Raw genomic sequence first — 17,742 nt, 5'->3', positions numbered from 1 at the left:
TGCTCAAACCAAATCTTTCTCCTAGCTCCAGCATAACCTCTCAACCTTACCTGTCTTTTTTTCAGTTTTACACACTACATGAATTCTTCCTCTTTTCACTTGTGTACTTCCAAACCCTTTCTGTCATACTCCTGAGATGGAAGAGGACTGCCATTTTCATGTGAGAACTGGTGTCACAGTATCATGCAGACTGAACAGAATTAAGAAGGGAGAGACGGGAGTCCGTGTGGGTGTTGGAAAGACTTTAAGCGTCTAGTGCAGGTTTGGATGTTTGCTTTTATGGCATGTCAATGTGCAGCTCACCCGCTTGATTCAAGAGTCCGTAACAGACTATAAGAAAAACTGAAGGTTTTATTAAGGTCACAAAGTAACTTTATACTTCCTCTATTAGTGTACAGCACTCTGGCTTATGGAGATACAAAGGGCAGATCGATGAGCATTGCAGATGGAGCAGCTCTGTGCACAAGTCAGATTTGCTTTGATATGTGTTATAAATCAGCTAATGCTGACAGGAGAGCTCACATGGGTGGCAGCTAATGGTTCCCAGCGTGACAATATAAACATCTGGTTGCAAAAATAATATTACAATGTCACACATGCTTACACATTTTAGTCAAAATCACTCCTATGCACACCATCTTTATCCTAGAAGTGACTTACTAATTAGAAATATGTGTGATCCAAGGGTTACTGAAGACTAATTCATCATTTTTGACTCTTCTGCCATCTAATTTTAGTGTCTCTTTCCCCATTCCTTGGTTAGTAATCCATACATACAGTGTACATGTACAGAAAGTGACCAACAAACATATACGTGTTGTCTGGTGACTGTGTGCCATTTTAATTGCCCATTGACATTGATTGTCCAAGTCTGTTTTGGAAGGATCATTCTTCATATTTTCTCATTTGGTCGTTTTTATGGTGGTAGTGGTGAGCATTTGATGACACATTAACCTAGAATCACCAATAGCTGTGTGATTGTTTTGATCTGTTGGCGATAAAGGCCAAAGCATATGACTTTCATAATTTTAAAACTCATCAAGCATCCGGTGAGAACTTGTGATCTATGCATAGGGGCAAATTCATTGTGGGAGAGATGATTCCCATTAGCCCTGTTTCATCATTCATCATAGCATAAAGTCAAAACTCCTTTGCATTGATTTACAGTGACACCTAACTTTTAGCAGACTAATAAACACAAACCATACCAGCAATTCTACCCAACGCATAAAAAACATTTCCCTTCATATGTCGTTTATCTTATATATCAGGGGGGTTTTGGCGGGGGAGGGCGGCTTGTAGGAATAAGACAGTCAAAGGAGCTTGGAAAGAAAAGTGTCTGGTCTTCTTAAAGTTTCCTTGAAGACGTTTCACCTCTCATCCGAGAAGCTTCTTCAGTTCTAAGAGCCATTGGTGGAGAGTCCCATATTTTAAGCCCTATGGAAGTGTCCTGAAGAAGGTTGTGGACCCCCTGTTGATCTTCTGCCTAATCACACGAGCCAAGGTGGGAAATCCTATCATGTGATTTGCTGAGGTCAAATGGCCCAGGATGTGAGTGGGCGTTAAGGCTTCTGATCTCAAAACTGGATTATAGATGGCAGACACGAGTCACACCTTGGCTCGTGTGATTAGGTAGAATATCAAAAGGGGGTCCATGAACCTCCTGGATACACTCCCATAGGGCTTAAAGGACTTACTGCTAAGATTTTAGAAAAGGTTGTGGCTAAGCAGCTCACAGCAGTTTTAGAGAAACATAATATTCTCAACTAATTTCAGTCTGGCTTTCGTAGAACTCATTCTACTGAAACAGCCCTTCTTAGGGTCTCCAGCGACATTTTGATGGAAAACGAAGTGGGAAAATGTTCTGTTCTGGTAATGTTGGATCTCACATCAGCATTTGACACCGTTGACCATCACATCCTAGGCTGAAATACTGGGTTGGTGTAACTGGATCTGCCTTAGAGTGGTTCTCTTCATATCTGTATGAACGTTACTGTTTTTGTGGCAGTTTCTAAATACAGCTCATCTTCCACGTCCCTGTCCTATGGTGTGCCACAAGGCTCTGTGCTGGGGCCTTTATTGTTTTTAATATATCTACTTCCCCTCCAGCATATTTTGAGCCCCTTTGAGGACAGTTGCTACCACTGCTACGCCGACGATATTCAGTTATACATTTCTTTCAAGCCCTAAGATTTTGAATGAGTGCTTAGAATCAGTTAAAGTTTGGATGGCTGACAACTTCCTCCAACTTAATGAAGGAAAGACTGAAGTCCTCGCATGTGCTCCTGACAGACACGTACCTAAGACAATGAATGCTCTTGGTCCTCTTGCAACATTTGTGGAATCATCTATCAGGAACCTCGGGGTAATCTTCGACCCGTCTCTCACTTTGGATGTTCACGTCAAATCTTTGGTTTGGTCCTGCTTTTATCACTTAAGAAACATTTCCAAACTAAGTCCCTTTGTATCGTGCACTGAACTGGAGATTGTCATTCATGCTTTCATTTCATCAAGACTGGACTACTGTAATTCACTGTTTACATGTTTAACCCTTTAGAGCCGGTCGGAGCGGGCACGCTCTGTTTTGCGTAACTATTTTTAAATCCCGGTAACTCTGCAACCACGTAAGCTAGCGCAATAATTTTTTTTGCATATGAAACCGGAGGAGTTGTACTTACATCTTATGCCATCAGCTTGTCCTAGGTCACAGTTTCCTTCCACATATAGCTTTGCAAAAACTGCATAAAAAGCACTTGCAGCAACAAAAACATAATATTCCAGAAACACGCTTTGCCGATCCGATCAGCTGTTCATAACACTTCCTACGTTGGAATAGACGTCAGCGCGAACTTTTACATGTCCGCCATTACCTGCCCAAAACCGGAAGTGACGTCATTTTCACGGAAATGTAGTTTTTTTTAACCATCAGGGCCTCAGGGCCTATACTGGTGTTTTTAAAAGTTATGTTTGACTTTATGACTTTCTGTGTCTTTTCTGGGATGCTTAGGACTCATATTGCACTGCTGGAAATAGTTTATTTTGATGCATATGCTGCTTTTTTGCAAATTTGCAGTATAATATTTATTTTTGTTTTCCTGCAGTATATAAAAATTGGTGTATTTCAAAAATAAAACTATGAAGACACTCAAAGTAAATTTCCGGTGGTAGGAAACTATTTTGTGCAACTTTTTTGTATTTACAGTTTTGAGGGATAAAGCCTCTTAAATTTTCTCTAACTAGAAATATATGTTATAAAGCAAAACGATTTTCAATGTTTTTTGTAGTTTATTGCACTTTTTTGCCCTTTATGTAATTACTATGCACTCAATGAATACATATTATTAAAATCTGGCTATACTGGTTGTATTGATGTATAGCAACGTGAAATGCTCCCAAAAATGGCACCACACCATGTAAAAATATAATATAAGCTCTGGCGGACTTGGTTCTATGGTAGGTCTTAAAGGGCTAAACAAAAACTCCCTGGGAGCATCTGCATATTGTTCAAAACGCTTCTGACCAAAACATTGAAGTACTCACATGTGACACTGTTGCTAATACAGCTGCATTGGCTCCCCGTCGCATTCAGAGTCCACTTCAAGATTCTGGTACTGACTTATAGAGCTCTCTATGGTCAAGCTCCTGCCTACATCATTGAACTTCTACAGCCTTATGTTCCTAGCAGGGCTCTTAGGTCATGTGACCAGGGTCTACTTGTCATTCATTATACAAAGCTGAGAACTAAGGGAGACAGAGCTTTTGCCACTGTGGCTCCCAGACTGTGGAACTCTCTCCCACTGAGCATAAGATCTCTGGACTCAGTAGCTTCTTTCAAAAAACAACTAAAACCACATCTTTTTAGAATTGCATTTTGTTAACTGTTGTCTGTTTTGTTTTATGCTTTGTTATCCTTGTGTGAAGCACTTTGTGATCTTTTATCTAGAAAGATGCTATAAAGTTTTACGTACTTACTTATTTACTCTCCACTAGTTGCTCTTAGTACTGAAGAAGCTTCTCGGCTGAGAGAGGGAACATCTTCAAGGAAACTTAGAAGCTCCTTAGAAGATGATGACCTGGATGACTGAACTTCTTTAAGTTATGTTGCTTAAGTTATGTTGCAGCCAGGTGCTTATAGGGGTAGTAAGTGAAACCACCAAATGATACGCACAGCTAAGGTTAGAAAAATAGATGTAAATAGTCCTATTTTTAAAATTATGCTGTACTAGAAACACAGTAGAGGAGAGATTTAAACTGTAGTGAGCCAGAGCAAATATCCATTTTCAACAGTTTGTGCTAATTTAGCAGATTTTTTGTGTTTTATTTTCTGGGGCTGCCGAAATTCTTTCATTGTGTGTGCAAGTTCATACCATGCAAAGCCTAACTCAATGTTTGGTTTACAGGGACAAAAATGAACTAACTCATGTTTGTTTGTTTTTTGTTTGTTTTTATGGGATGCTCTGATTCTATTTTAGTAGAACGTCGCCATACCATCAATGTAGCCCTGAATCGTTTCCACTTCTGAATGTAAATAAATATTCTGCGTCAGAATGACAGACAGATTGTGTTTAAATGCAAATGAAAACAAAAATCGCTGCCTGTTTTTTATCCTTTAAACAATGTTTTATGAAGCACCGCAATTTAACACAGTTTCCAAACATAATTAAGCTGTATAGTAACTTTTGTGGCTGTTTGCTCTCAGTGTTGCCTTTTGGTAACGACTTCCTGTCATCATCTGTCACTCACGGGACGGATTTGAAGATGTAACTCAGTTTGACATTTTTAATATTTTTGCTTTACAATGAAGGAGCTCATCTTTTCTTTTTATGAATTAAGCATTTTCATTCTAAAATCAATTGTTTTCTAATAAAAACAATACTGGCAGTGGCCAGTGGTACCTCTTAGCCTCCTAGTAGGTTTAGCTCTTGTCTGAATTTCAAAATTCTATGTCACCTTGTTCTCAAGTTATCACATTTATAGGATTTTCAGAAAATTTGACCTCCTGAGGTCATGGTCTAATGCCTGCTCAAACTTTTAGAACATACACCTGTGCTATCAATTTAAAACTGCTATATTGCTTTGTTCTCGTTTTATTCTTGTCACAAGATTTCCAAAAAAAAACCTTTGACCTTGGGGCTGAGGTCACTCAGAATCAAACTCATCTGAAATTTGTAGTAGATAGAGCTATGGTATTAACTTGAAACTCCTACATTTCCTCGCTCTCAAGGTATTGCATTCACAAACGTGGTTGTCCATGTCACCCACCCCGTCAGTTTACCCCATCAACCTTTTATGGCTGAGGTGTAAAAACTACAAAACTATAGCTAAACTTTTAGGATTTTAGTTAGTTTTCCTTTGATGCAAACTCATAATGTCTAGCAACAAAATCAGACCTGGGAATTATCATTTCGGTGAAGTGCCTGGAAAGAAGTAATGTCATTGAGGTCATGTTAATATGAAATACAGGAAAGAGCAGCAGAGACTGCACCTGAATATGTGTGTGTGTGCAAGTGTGTGTGGTGGGTTGTGTGTATATGGAAGAGAATTCTGGGAGTACAACCTACATCAGGTCAGCCGGTCAATCTTGGAGAGGTAATTAAAGAATGAGGACCTTGGCCAAGTTCAGCACAGTGGAAAGAACAGGATGTGTTTACAAAATGTTTTGGCAATCAAGATGTATGTACACTGTTTGTTTTTTCACGCGCACACATCCATCCATCCATCCATCCATCCATCCATCCATGCCAGTGTGGAAACCATTGTGATGTAGGATGATATGGGCAGACATTTACATTGTAGAGATTAATTTGTTTTTATCTTCATAACTTCTTAATCAGACCATGATATGAAGCGAAGCTGTCAGTCCGGTAATGAAGCACCTATCGTCTGTAAAGGGCACCTTTGCTGTAGTGCCACCATCAGTGATTAGTATGCTTGGTAACTGCTTTGCTAACTTTGAGGAGGTGTTTCCAAAATTATGCAAAACACGCTGCAAAGCAAGTTTACATGATTTGAAGCAAAAATGCCTGAAGCAAGATCAGAGGCACGACTGACTTCTCTGCCCCTTTTGAAAATATTGACACAGACCCACACTAGAGTAAGTCTCCTCGGACTCAGTCAGGAGGCTGTTTTTCGCCTTTATTCATGCTCTCCAGAGAGTGTGATACGGTGAAATATGTGTGATCCTACTCTGTGTGTCGAAAATAGTGAGCATACTGACAGTAAAATTAATCTGAAGTTATAGAGTAAAATCAAACTAGGGAATGAAAATATCTCTCTGGAAAATAATTGCCCTGCCTTAAATCACTCTGAATGGAGTTATCACTGTGAACCACGCTGCTTATGTGTTTGAGTGGATTCACACTGCTTATAGTATCTTAGTACTAAAAAGCAAGCAAAGCCTTTATGCAGTGAGTGTAAATAACATCCCCGTGGGGTTTTAAGACGCTTGGCCAGTGACTTATGTCATTATTGCAGATCTTGTTTATTTGCAAATGTTTCAAAATACATTTTTCAGGTTGTTTGCCTTTATTTTTCAACTCCACATAAAGTGTGGTGGGCTCTAGTTCTAAATAGTCATTAAACTAATTTGCCTATTTTCTGGGCACCAACTCTAATCATAATAAATCTAATCATATTAAATACAAAGGTAGATTTTTGGTCTGGGTTAGAATTATGGGGTTACGTTGATAACGTGGGTAAAAGAAGTGGGCAGTCAGTCAGACAAATGAATAGAATAGAATAGAATTCAACTTTATTGTCATTGCACATGCACAGGTACAGGGCAACGAAATGCAGTTTGCATCCATCCAGAAGTGCTTTAGTGATATAGATATATTACAATATATGATGATAAATGAACTGCCTATTTGCAATTTCCCCCCTTTTTTCTTGTCATTTTAATTTGCTAGTTTATTGGGACATAGGACTGATTGCTTAACTGATGGTGGACAATTGGTTAAAAAAATACTTCCTCTGTTAACAGATTTTAAAGTTTAGACTTAAGATGTAGATTATATTAAAGTTACTGCCAGGGTTTATACTAATGCTGGTTGCAAGGCTTAACTTTGAGTGATTAGTATGTGAAATTGCTGTTTTCTACATAAGTGCAAACACTAGTTGCTAATGAACTGGTGCATGCTTTTGTGCTTTGGCACGCTGGGAAAACTCCACTTACCTGTTTCCCAGCTGCCCACTTCCACATACTGCATTTCTATTCCTTTCACTTTAATTCAGTTTTATTTGTATAGCATTAATTCACAAATGCTCCCTTCTATATAATTTAAGGTAAAGACTCTGGGGTTCGCTCTGTAATAGCATAAAGAGGAGACCTTTGGCAGAACCAGTCCCAGGGAGGGGCAGCCATCTGCTGTGATGTGTTGAGGTTTGAGTGGAGAAGGGAAAACAGAAGCATATTATAATACAAAGGTTACCAGAGTATGTATTATATTTATCGGATAATTAGGTGCTCCACATAAGTCAAATGACACAACTGACACAATGTTTCATCATAAAACAAGAATATGTTGCAGTAAAATTGCCAGTGAAAAAGTTAAAAGCAGAACAATGTCCCCTCAATTGACAAAAAAAAAAAAAAAGAGTGTGTGGTTGTATACATTATGCATAGACCTCCCGAGTGGCTGTGCAGTGATATTTACAGCATATTGGTCGGTGAGGAGGTCACTTCTTTGCCTTTGCACAATAACACACCTTTCTGCTCCTTTGCCTGCATAAATGCATGCCTTCGCATAAAATGCCTGCAAGAATGTGACTTGTGCCTAATGAGGAAGGGAGTGAGTTTTTGGTTCGTAACAGAATCGTTATGCTTCATATCCAGTTTGGCTATGAAGACAATTATCCACAGTTGAGAGACATTTTAAAACATTAAGGGTCATTTAACAGTATATCCAATAAGTGAAGTGAGTTAAAGAGTCATCCGATGTCCAAGAAATTCTGCAAAGCAAACTGTTGCGCAGCATTAATTGCGAGGGCAAGATTTCCAGGAATTGTTAAATAATTACAGCTCTTGTTCCTCTTCTCATTCTTACTCGTGCTTAATCATTTAAATTATATCTTGTTCTTGTTCTTCTCATTGGTTTTCTTATCATCTTTAACACATTTATTTTAATATTTTCCAGATTGTTGTTTTTTACATGTTATAACTGAACTGTTAACCTTTGGTCTTCATACACTGCTCATCACAGCATCAGTGCCAACAACACCAAGACGAAAGGTGTTCCTTTCTACAAATAATCAACCATTTACTGGGCTTTCTCCTTTACACTAAATATAACACTGAAAAGAAGATTACAGGGTGCAGGAGGCATGACTGCAGTGAGCACTGTTTGAATTCTTCCTTGTTCTTCATGTTTGACAGCAAAGCCAAAGAAATACAGAAACAAGGTAAAGTGCCTGGTCTCCCCCTCTCACTCTCTTTCTTTAAAAGAAAAAAGAGATGAGCCTCTTTTGCTGCCTGAAACCTGCTTAAATTACTATAAGAGCATCTATATCTGTGGTATGAAATTTCAGAAAATTAAGACCTGACGTTAGAAGCCTATATGGTAAGACTAGTCTGTGTGTGCGTGTGTGTGTGTGTACATGTTTAGAAATCTTTGTGAGGATAGAGAATTGGTATGCTACTATACTTGTGGGGCCCAACAGCCCTTATGGGGACAAAATACCCGTCCCGACGAGTTGGAAGGCATTTTTGAGCCTCAAAATGAGGTTTTAGTGTCAGGGTTACAATTGGATTATGGTTAGGTTTAGGCTGGGTGTTAAAGTTAGGCATTCATTTTTGATGGTTAGGGCTCGGGTAAGCGGCTAGAGAAAGCATTATGTCAATGAGATGTCCTCACTAAGATACGAAAACGAGTGTGTTTGTGTGTGTCAGTGCATGTTCATGTCCAACCGTTGAAGTAGGCTTGAAAACCAAAGGTACAAATGTTGCCATGTTGTCAGTATGTCCAGAGTTCACACCTTTGAACAGGTGTTTTCCTGCTGTGGAACAGAGGAGAGTGAAAGAGTGGTCACGAAGGAGGAGTGAGAAAGAGAGAGAAAATGAGAACGAGTGTCAAGGTCAGAGAGTAATTAGGCCTTTTTTCTGTCAGGCCAGGGAAACTGTCGAGCCTTAGGGATGAAAAGTGATTATATGGGAGCATGAGAGTAATTGAATTCAGTTGCAGAGCCAAAAGAGAGGATTGGAGTCTGAGGAAGGAAAAAAGCATGAATATAATTTCAGCACTAATGATACTTGTCGTTTGATTATTTTGATTTTAAACTGATGCCAAATCTAAACCCTATACCAAAGCAGGAGAAAATGAACCTTTGTGATTTTTATTGTTCCCCACCGTGATTTCAACAGAACTCCAACAAACGCGTCTTGCCAATTATACCTGACCGTTTCGTTCATTTACAGTGTTTACTCAGAGTATTATGGATTTGTTTCACTGCAGTATATGACAGATGTGTGTGCCAGAGCGTACTCGGTTTGTCTTGGGTAATATGTTTTGTGTGACACATTTAATGGATGCAAAATTTATATAAGAGTTTCACAGTCAGAACATATTAACACTAATTTGTCATGACAGCAATTCAGTCACTGAAATTAAGAGCAAACAAATAAACAGACAGTGTTGTGTTAAAAAAGTAAAGTAAAAAGTAAGTAAATGGATTTGAATGTTGCACTTCAAATTGAGGTGGCCAAGCGCAGGCTTATGCAGCACAGTTTGACCTCAGTGGAACCAAACATCAAGCTGCAGCACTTTTAATAAGGCAACCTTAGCTGTCGCACTTTATAGTTAACAGCCTTGAATAGAAGAGGCTTTGGAGTTTCCCGGGTGGGAGAAACGATTGACCTACCAATTAAATGTTAGACTTTTCATATGAAGAAAAAAAAGTTTTATCATTACCAAAATGTTAAATTGCAGATTTGGTCCAAATTTCCTTTTTCCAATTTCTATTTTTAACATTGGAAACTTTCATCTTTATTGATGTTTGTATAAACCTTTCATTAACTGTCTGTTACTTTATTTCATGAGATTTATGGCTACAATTTTATCAAATCTAAAATACAGAACAGCTAAATGTTCCAAAATGATCTTTTAAAAACAGCTGGCACACTGTTATTAAATGATTCATTATCCACTAATGAAGTTATTTAGCGCTTTATTGTCTATTAAAAATTGACCAAAAGGAGGTTTAGTTTCCCTCAGACGTAACACAATACCTATAGCTTAATTTCCTAGTACAGTTTAAATACAATACTTCCACAATGTCTTTAAAATAACAAATGGTGCAATGTTTTGTATGGTAATTGCCTCATATAGTGTACCCCTGTTGCATATATATGGCTTGCAAAGACTCAATTCTTCTTGTACCAATAAGACATTTTATTTCTTGGTTTTCATTGAGATGCACATTATCAGGAGGCAAATGTCCCTGATGGCAGATTTATGGCAGTATTGGTAAAGGTTTTATAGGCCAGTTAATCGCAGCTCAGTCCATAGATTGTCTAAATGTGTAAATAAGACATTGATCCCCCCTCAGAGTGAACCCCTTCAATAAATATGACTAATGAATTAGTAATGAGAGGAAATAAGCTTTGGAAGAAAGAATAAAGGGAGGGGAAGTTAAAAGAGCAAGTTTGCAAAAATAGGAAGTATAGTCAGAAAGGGCACAAATGGAAGCAGAGTGTTTTTCTGTCGTTTGGTAATTCACTTTGAAAAAGACAGATTTTTTTTTAAACTTTCCCTGCTCGAGATTTATTTTGTCACTGTAAAATATTCCATATATGTCCTTCGTTTCCTCCCCTCCTTTCACCCGTTGCTCCCGTCCGACTCGCGCTCCGTTAGGAATTGAAGCTGATTATATGAGTATAATTGAATCTCTCTGATATGCAAGGCATCCATTTCTGGTGCAGTGCAGCGATCGATAGAGCTAAGGCTAATTTAATATGCACTTTATCACCCTGCTCATGAAACACTTTATCTTCGTCCACGATTATCCGGTCTCCCTCACTGTCGCTCTCTTCTTGTTTAGTCATATAAACTGAGCCCCAAGTGCCGATCTTTCCATGGGTGTCTTTGCCTATAGCTTTATGTCGATGTTTTTTTTTTTCTCCTTTGTGTTATTTATGTCTACATAGCTTGCAGGGATACAAAAATAGTAAATGGTATAAAGCAATACCACTCTCCTCCCCCAGCGCCTTTCTATCCTGCTTTCAAATTCAAATATTCTATATTGGCACAGTGGGAACAAGACAGTTACTGCATCTTGTCAGTGCAGTATTTCATCTCTCTTGCACTCAATGTATTCTCCATGTTTTTCACTCAAACAACTACAAAGTCACTGCATTAGTTTAAGATCCAAACTGAAACCAAATCTGAGGAATATTGTAGTTTTTAATTGCCGCTCTTTGTTTTTTTATTTGCATGCATCTTGTGCCATTTCGTTTCTTATTATTCCGCCTGTTTTATTGAACATCAGCAAAGTGTCCAATAAAAGGGAAAGCATTTTTTAATGTTGGAGTCTTGGGGGTGAGATGTTTGGTTTCTGATGAGCTGATTATTAAGCAAACTCACTCTATGACAAATAAAAGGAAAACACAAAGTGACCTATAAATATGATTGTTGTGGGTTATTTTAATTATTTTGGTTGTTAGTGTTCATCTTTTCCTTATGTCACTCACTTGCTTCTCTCTGGGCTTATAGGCTTTTCTCATTTCACTCTTTTGCACGTCCTCCACCCTCTACCCTCCTGCCTGTGACATGGAAATCAATCTTTCTTTGCCATCTGTAGGGATGTTTTAATTCCTACAGTGCAACTGAAGGACAGAGAAAGGGCCCTTTTCAGAGGAGCTAAGAGGACTATGCTTGATGAAGACATGTATTACCCATCACTTATCAAAGAGGCATGATGTACAGGTGATGTACATGGAGGTCGCACATCTTTGTTGGCTGTATTTTGTAGCCATTGTTCCTTCTGTTTGTATTTATAGTTTGAGCTTCTTAGCATGGAGTTAAGCAGCACATCCTGCCAAAACAGCTTTAGTCCCCCTTGGCACTGATTCTCAGAGTCACCAGTGAGAGGATAAATGCTATTATTCTGAAAAAAGATATTCCCTCATTTACTGCTTTGATGATGATGATGGGAGCAGAGCCTAACAAGTTCATCCAATTTGTGTAGCACAACTAGTTTAAGAGTGTTAAAGCCATAGCATATGATTCACATCATTTTAACACGCATCAAACCATTCAGTGCTCTCTCATGCTTCATTGATATGGGCTTTGTCATGTTGGAAGAGGGCCCTTCTTTTTGAATGTTTCATCATAACATGAAGTTGATGACTCGGAGCAATTTTATATCGGTCTGCAGTGACCTTTACCTCTAAAGATGCAAGTGGCTCTAAATCATGGAGGGATAATGTTCCCTCCAGTGTCAAAGAGCCAACAGATCCCCTCGATGTTGGTTTCTCCTTTTTATTTGCCTACAGTACTTTTAAGTGAATAAATGAATGGAGTAATACACATGTTTATGTATTCATTTATTTATTTAAATAAATAAAATAAAATCCAGATGACTACAGTCAAGCAGAAATGGAGCTTGGTTTTCACCATTTTTTTATGACTGAAGGCTGGTGGGCAGAACAGCTTCAGTGAAATCACAGGCTTACATCCCAGTTATAAGAATCCAGCCATTTCAAGGTACATAGCCCTGAAATGTCAACTGCTATGCATGACCTGCAGATTACCATGGATTTACAATTTCATTTAGAGCACCCAGGGTGATTTTCAAAATAATGCCCCAAATAAATTCCTCGAATATAAATCCAAGCTCTCGTGAAAACTACTAATCTGACCCACATCTGGCTGTCACTGTAGCATTTTATTAGACCGTCATTTGTTTGGATGTTGTTAGCAAGATTATTATGATTCCCTGTAACATTTTTTTAGAAGCTGTTTGTCTGTCTCGTAGCACTTTATAGAAGATAGGAAAAGGTTTTGTTAGATTCATCATAACCCCGTTGTGCCTCGCTGATAAACCCAATCCCTCCAGCCAGCTGATTAAGTTGACCCCCAGCTTTGAGGCACATACAGAAAGCATTTGATACCTTACAAGAGGTCAATAAATCAAATGTCGGATGACTGACCTAATGAGACCCTTCAGGGGATGGGAATGGTTCATGGACATGCCTGACCTACGCAGACGTCATGCAAAAGCATAGAAGGCATGAGGAAAAGGTTTAGTGGGGGTGGTGAGACTGTACGTCATGCCAGCATTGCCAGTTAATGGGATTAATTAGTGTGAAACTCTGTTAGCACATTGCACATCACACCCAACATGTTTTAAACAAAGATACTTTCTACAGTGAACTTGATGATTGATTTTTGCAGTAAATAATAACATGACGTCCCATTTCAGACCCTGCAGGATTCCACGATTTCCAAAAAGGATTTTGGGATCAAAATATTGAGATCTTTTCTACTTGTCCTAAGCCCAGTTTTAAAATGTCCAGAAATGTGATGTTTCTGGGTCCTGATTATAGGTGGTAGATTTTCAGCTTTGTAACTATAAACTGTGTTTGCTAACAATGTGTTTTGGAAGTAGTCCTGATCAGAGCCATTCAGCAGTGGTTGTCATTCCTGTCACTTCACTATAAAAACATGTAGTCAAACTGCTAAAAAGTAGTTATCTAATGATCCTGACTGGCACTGTAACACATTGGTATCACATACTACCATTGTCTGTCACCAGATAAGATTAGCCAGTGTGTTAAGGCACTGTATATCAGAAGCAATGGGAGTATCTAACAACCTGGGATGAGAATGCTCTGCTACGTAGCCAAACATTGAGAAGTTAGAACAACTAACATGCTGTTTGAGATATTACTGGGATTGCTAGAGTCATGTGGTTTAATATTTCTGTGTCTAAAACAGACTTGAAAATCCAAAACTCAACAAAACCATGATCCACACATAATAATACCATTTATATGATGACATTTACTCTTTTTTTTTCCCGACTCCAGCTGCTCACTGCAAGTCATGCAATAATCTACATTTCTCTGTGTAGTGAGCTCAGCTCAATTTATGCAAAAAGGAATAGGGAATTGGATTGGTTGTGTGTGAGCTTTTATACACATATGTAAAAGCTGTTATAACTGTTGTACTCATACTCGCACACATATAAAGAGAAAGACGCAAAATGCCATGTAATAGGACTCCTGCTGCGAAGGAGATTGGTCTAGCTCACCTACTCTGCTGCCTCTCGTCCAAACATCCCAAAGGATTTTTCACTTGAAAACACTACGCCACCTGACGTGCCGTGTCGCTCTCACTCCCTCCCTTTTTAAAGATAATGAATGCAACAATCACAAATCAGTTTTATTCAGATTGACATCAAGTCACGGATGAGGATTGCTGATGCTGTCTCTGTGCTGAGGAGCAGAACAGTTTGATGCTGTCAGTGAGCTCGATGTCTGCTGTGGAAATGTTCAGTGTGGAAATGCTTTGTAATTGGTTACAAAGTTGAGAGACAGTCGTAAAGATGCTCTGGGAGGAGAGCAGTTGTTATGGATTTATGTAAAGATATGCAAAGTACCTCTGAATATTCATTCATATGAGTTAATTGATGAAGATTCTGACTGCAGCTGATGTTTGCAAAATAGCGTCTAAGAAATGTTTGAGCTGTGACCATGTCTGCACTGACAGCTCACCTTCCATTTATGTCTGCTGGCACAGAAAACTATGGGGCATAACTGGGAATTTAAAGGTATGTGGAAAAAAATGTGACCTCCTGACTTAAACAGGTTTAACAAAAGTAGGTGCTCATCATGATAAAAACTGAAAAGGAAGCTTGAAAAAACAAACTGCATCTGTGGTTTTCATTGCAATACACTGTAAATCTCTGCTGATATTATCTGATTGAATGTGACAAGAATTAGTCAGGTGTTGAGGCAATTCATGATGGATGACATGGCTGAGCAAATATATAAAATATGTGGTTTCTGAATGTTTTCATTTTAAACCTGCACATGCTTAGACTTGTTTAAAAAATGTGTTATTAATCAAAATCTGAAAATGGTTATTCACAAAACTATATTTAGAACCTGAATTAAATGGTTTATAAAATTCCTGTTGGCAGCAGTTACACAGCAGCCAGTTGTAAAGCCTCTTTAAGCTTTGCAGACCTGGACTTGGGTCGTTTATCCCAGTCTTCATAATGGTACCCTAATAATGATGAGGAGTATCAGTGACCTGCCAACATCAGTTGTCCTGAAGGGATTTTTGATGGGGGTTATGGCTGAGCTTTGGCTTGGTGTCACTCAGTGACAGTCAGAAGCTTATCCTGAAGTCATCCCTCCAAAGTTATGGCTGTATACTTGGGCTGAACTCATTCTTCTTTCATTTCTGACCAGTCTGCAAATCTCCACCACCAAGAAAGAAACTCATTCATCATGCAACCACACTGCTTCACCATAGTAATGACCCACACCTTGTTTCACATCTTGGCTCATGTGATGATGCACATAATTAATAGTAAGTCAACAACCACCTCCTTACTCGCGGCGTCCTTTAAATACTTAACTCAAAGTAGGCTGTCATTGCTTGTTTACTCAAGAGTCTTCTTCTGTCTAGCCTGTAGTCTGTACCAGACTCACCTTGGAGACAATGAAGCAAACCAGATGCAGCTTGATCACAACTTGGAGTCTGACAGCAAAAAGTCTTAATAGTTTTATAAGAGATTTAATTTGTACATTCATAACTTCCAAATATGTGCCACAATGAAAGGGCTGAAATCCAAAGTCTCAGCAGTACAAATTCATACATTTTGGGAAAGCAACTATTTTCTGATGATTTTTCAGTTGTTACAGAAGGGCAGGTCTCAGCCTTGGTGACTGATTTGTTTGTCACTGAATAGAGATTCAGGCATACCAGACAGAGAAAAACATTTTATACAGTTCAACATTTGAATATGAGAATTTATTGTAGACATATTCCATGATGCAAAAGAAAGAGAAAAATATTTCAACCTTATGTTCTTGTTAATACATTTTGTACCTTAAATGTCTTAAACGTATGCTTTTATGTGGAACCAAAGTATAACCTGAAAACTTGATTAAAAATGATTTACATTTATGTTTCAAATTAAAGAGGTCTATGTATACATAACAGGTTGGAGACTGAGACCCGTAAAGACACTGCAGACACACACACACACACTTTCTACTTTCAGCCACTAAAAATGTCATGATTATGAAAATGATTCAGCGCTTGATGATCATTTTACAGACACTGGACGGCATTCATTTGTGGTGAACAAAATATAAAGTGCTAAGTAATTGCATTCATTTCGATCAAAAGAAAATCATCTAAGCCTAATATTATTTTTCTATTCAGTATTTTTTTGTGACTTTGCTTTCATAGATTTATTGTTATACAGGACAGGATGCATTTGGCACTTTCTAGTCTTTAAAGTTTGAACTTTGTATTTTGAGTGGTGATTAAGCTCAATACTGAGGATTTCTGCTGATTAGACACAATGGCTACGGCAAGTGAGGACAAGAGAGAGAAAAAAATCCCCATTTAACAATGCCGTTAAAATACTCATACTCTCATTTCAAGAATAACCTTCACTAGAAATACCCCCCCCCCCCACACACACACACACACACACACTCCTTAACTATTTATTACCTCTTGTAAATAAAAACCTTCTTTTCTTTTGTCTGATCAGAGGTTGCTCCTTGCCTTGAATTATTCAGTTGAGAAAGTCTAAAAGAAGAGAAGAATTGGGAGCAAAAAAGGAGGTGAACTTAAGGGGTAGAGTTAAGGCAGATAGAGGTTAGAAGCAGAAGACATCCAGGGAGACATGACAAGAATGATCTCAGTGTTCACCTCCTCTATCCATTTTTGAAATATTGGAAGAATGCACAACTGTACGATGCACCTGTGCTCTTTCTTTGGGCCTACAGGCCAGTGTATGATGACCATCCTTACTGGAATCTGTGCCGCTCTTGCCTGCTTTGGCTTTTCTTGCAGAAGAAGGTTCATGAAGTGTGATTACATATAACATTGGTAATTTACAGTTTTAACCTTATCCTGCTATTGTGAGTCAGTTTAAATTGCTAATTCAGATGACAAATACTGATGCATACAGACTTACACTAAGGGAAGCCTAAAGCAGATGCAGAATACTTAGAAATGATTGAGACAAAATCACGTGCAGAAAAGGGAAAAATCTAAACTAGCTTCAGTTGCAAGTATGAAAAGTTTTCAGGATTAAGGAATTTGGGTCATTTTTGGATTGTGCTGGCACAGATAAAAGTATCCAGTTTTTAAATGGAAAGGGCTTTTTAGATATACAGGGAAATCTCTTGACCTCATCCCTATTCCCAGAAATGCAAAGAAATACAGTAAATGTGCAGAAGACAAGAATCATTAACATGAATAAATACTGTAGAAAAATGAAGAGATGATGATATTAATCGAACTGATGACAAAACATCATTTTTTGAACCAAACATAATGAGGCCGAGAGCAAGCGAGGAAAAGAAGCATTCGGGATTACTTCAAATGTGTCAAGTCACATGACCACATCTCGCAGTTGTGGTCAAGTGAATTGGAAACATGCAAAAAAAAGTTGTATGTTTGCAGTGGCCCTGCATGCTATGGTAGCTCTGACGTCTGGAGTAGTAAATACAGGCCAACATACAGGTTGAGTGCATCCCTAGTAAAATGCCCCTGC

The 17,742-nt window shown here is 38.4% G+C and overlaps 1 protein-coding gene and 1 long non-coding RNA gene across 4 annotated transcripts in view; both read left to right on the top strand.

The window, feature by feature from the left end:
• LOC120734939 (pro-neuregulin-3, membrane-bound isoform) overlaps window positions 1-17,742 on the top strand; it is a 331,347-nt gene that overhangs the window by 201,618 nt on the left and 111,987 nt on the right. The window lies entirely within an intron of this gene.
• On the top strand, window positions 14,346-16,770 carry LOC120734941. The gene is made up of 2 exons (XR_005696137.1): window positions 14,346-16,186; window positions 16,516-16,770. It is a non-coding gene; the product is annotated as an uncharacterized LOC120734941 (long non-coding RNA).

This window comes from Simochromis diagramma, unplaced genomic scaffold, assembly GCF_900408965.1.
Source record: "Simochromis diagramma unplaced genomic scaffold, fSimDia1.1 OVJJ01000176.1, whole genome shotgun sequence".
Classification (NCBI taxonomy): Eukaryota; Metazoa; Chordata; class Actinopteri; order Cichliformes; family Cichlidae; genus Simochromis; species Simochromis diagramma.
Note: the sequence above shows the minus strand (reverse complement) of the source record. Positions and strands in the feature narration are given on the sequence as shown.